Source organism: Peromyscus californicus, unplaced genomic scaffold (assembly GCF_007827085.1).
Source record: "Peromyscus californicus insignis strain IS unplaced genomic scaffold, ASM782708v3 Scaffold_19__1_contigs__length_69161282, whole genome shotgun sequence".
Taxonomy (NCBI): Eukaryota; Metazoa; Chordata; class Mammalia; order Rodentia; family Cricetidae; genus Peromyscus; species Peromyscus californicus.
In genome coordinates this window covers 15,510,996-15,513,188 of record NW_026294491.1, presented here as the reverse complement: position 1 = coordinate 15,513,188, position 2,193 = coordinate 15,510,996, and the positions used below count along the sequence as shown (strand labels likewise).

Genomic DNA, 2,193 nt, shown 5'->3' with positions numbered 1-2,193 from the left:
ATAGTTACAATATCTAGTCTATTTGTATTTGGCAAAATTAAAGAAGATATTGTATCTATCCTATATTTGTGAGTCTAAGGTTTCATATCTAACTTATCTTTTATCATAACTAAGGAACTTTTAAAGAGCAACACATTCACAGCATACAGAGCGTTATCCACAGGAAATATGTGCATATAAGACATTTGCTCAGATATTAATGTTAAGAATTGAAAATGTGAGCTGGGTGTTGGTGGCCTTTAATCCCAGCACTGGGGAGGCAGAGACAGGTAGATCTCTGTGAGTTTGAGGCCAGCCTGGTCTACAAAGAGAGTTCCAGGACAGCCAGGGCTACACAGAGAAACCCTGTCTAAAAAATCAAAGAAAAGAAAAAGAAAGGAAGAAAGAAAGAAAATATTGAAAATGCACAGAAACATCCACAGATAGCCTGTCTGTGTACTGAAGCCCTACAAATATTTTCCATACTTGAAGATGAACCCTATATACCTATCAAAAACATATCATAATATACTCTTAAGGAGAACTCCAGAACTGAGGTAGACTCTGATTCTAGTTTTAGAATTTCTCTTTCAAGTTAACCTTGGCTATTGTGTCGATACTGCCAAGAAAACTTCTCTTTCAGAGCATCTGCTGTGAGGGCAGCAGGGTCAGTAGCATCCACTGGCTTAGGCTTTATGTCTTCCTCTGATCTCTTGACTGACCATAGCTTTACACTGTTCATAGCTCAAGGATATTTGGCATGTCAGGCTTCTTTGGGAGGCTCTTAGCCATAGTCTTTCCAGCACTGAGTTTTTGCTCTCTTCTCTCTTTAAAATCAGATAAAAACAGACATACTTTGGTGGAGCTGCAATGGAGGGGGATGGAAGGGAGGTGGTGATGTGAGAGACAGAGGTGGAAGAATCTAAGTGACCTGCACTGTGACTCTGTTGCTCCTGCAGGGTTGCAACCTTGGCAATCTGAGGTCTAAGGACAGCAAGCTCATTTTGTAGTGTGGAGATCTTCTGCAAAGCCTCCTCAATGGCCAGAGTCATTTTTGAAGGAGGCTCATCTTGAGGCAAGTTTGGGAAGGAAATGTGCCTGCTTGGGGGCTTCTCAAAGCAAGCAAGGCCATCCTCAAGGGTAGGCTCAGACCTGACCTCTGTCTGGTCTGAGTCTATTGAATATGCTCTTTCTTCTGTGACTACCCATCTAACATTAGCAAAAGATGCCACCACATTCTCTGCTAGGTGGATGGGACTCCATTCTGTTGCATGGCTGGTAGGCTGAAACTGAATTCTTGAACACTGAATCAGAGATAATTTGGTACCAGTTTTCCTTATAAAACTTTGAGATGAAGAGGTAAACCACATGGTTTTCCAGAGCAAAGTACTGACTGCATGCTGACCCCAACTCACTGAAATACCTACTATCCTCATCAGGTATTTAATCCAGCCCAGCATTTTGAGTTTTCCCAACTTGCATTTCAAGTACTCCAGGCATCCATAGCATCACATAGTCCATAGAGCACATTCTGCTGCCATAATGTTCCTATTAATATGAAATCTTGGGGATGAATAATAAAGGAAGATATGGCTTAAGTGATATATTTCTGTGTCACGTTGACAAGAGGTCAGTTGTGCTGGCTAGTTTTATGTCATCTTGACACATGGTAAGGTCATGGCAGAGGAGGGAGCATCAATTGAGAAAATGATCTAGTTATAGGCAGGCCTGTAGGACATTTCTTAATTAGTGATTGATGGGGAAGGGCCCTCCCCATTCCAAGCCATGGAAGGAAAGCCAGTAAGCAGTACCCCTCCATGGCCTCTACATCAGTTCCTATCTCCAGGTTCCAGCCCTGCTTGAGTTTCTGCCAGGACTTCTGTCAGTGATAGACTATGATTCAGAAGTATAAACCAAATAAAGTTTTTCCTTCCCAATTTGCTTTCATTCATAGTGTTCATCATAGTAATTGTAACCCTAACTAGGACACATGCATATGGGAATGAATACAATTTAAAGTAGAATGATCTCTGGAGCTGGAAGTTTCTCCAGTCCCACCCAGCCCTGTGGTCCTGCAGCCACTTATAAAATAATCACTCAGAGGCTTATATTAATTACAAACTGTATGGCCAATGGCTTCAGTTTCTTGCTCGCTAGCCCTATCATCTTAAATCAACCCATTTCTATTAATCTATGTTTTGCCACATGGCTGTG

General features: G+C 41.7%; 1 pseudogene; it reads right to left on the bottom strand.

Annotated features, from left to right (window-relative positions):
* Positions 1 to 478: 478 nt before the first annotated feature.
* LOC128114569 (mitochondrial fission regulator 1-like) lies at positions 479 to 1,439 on the bottom strand (annotated as a pseudogene).
* Between the last annotated feature and the right edge of the window lie 754 nt (positions 1,440 to 2,193).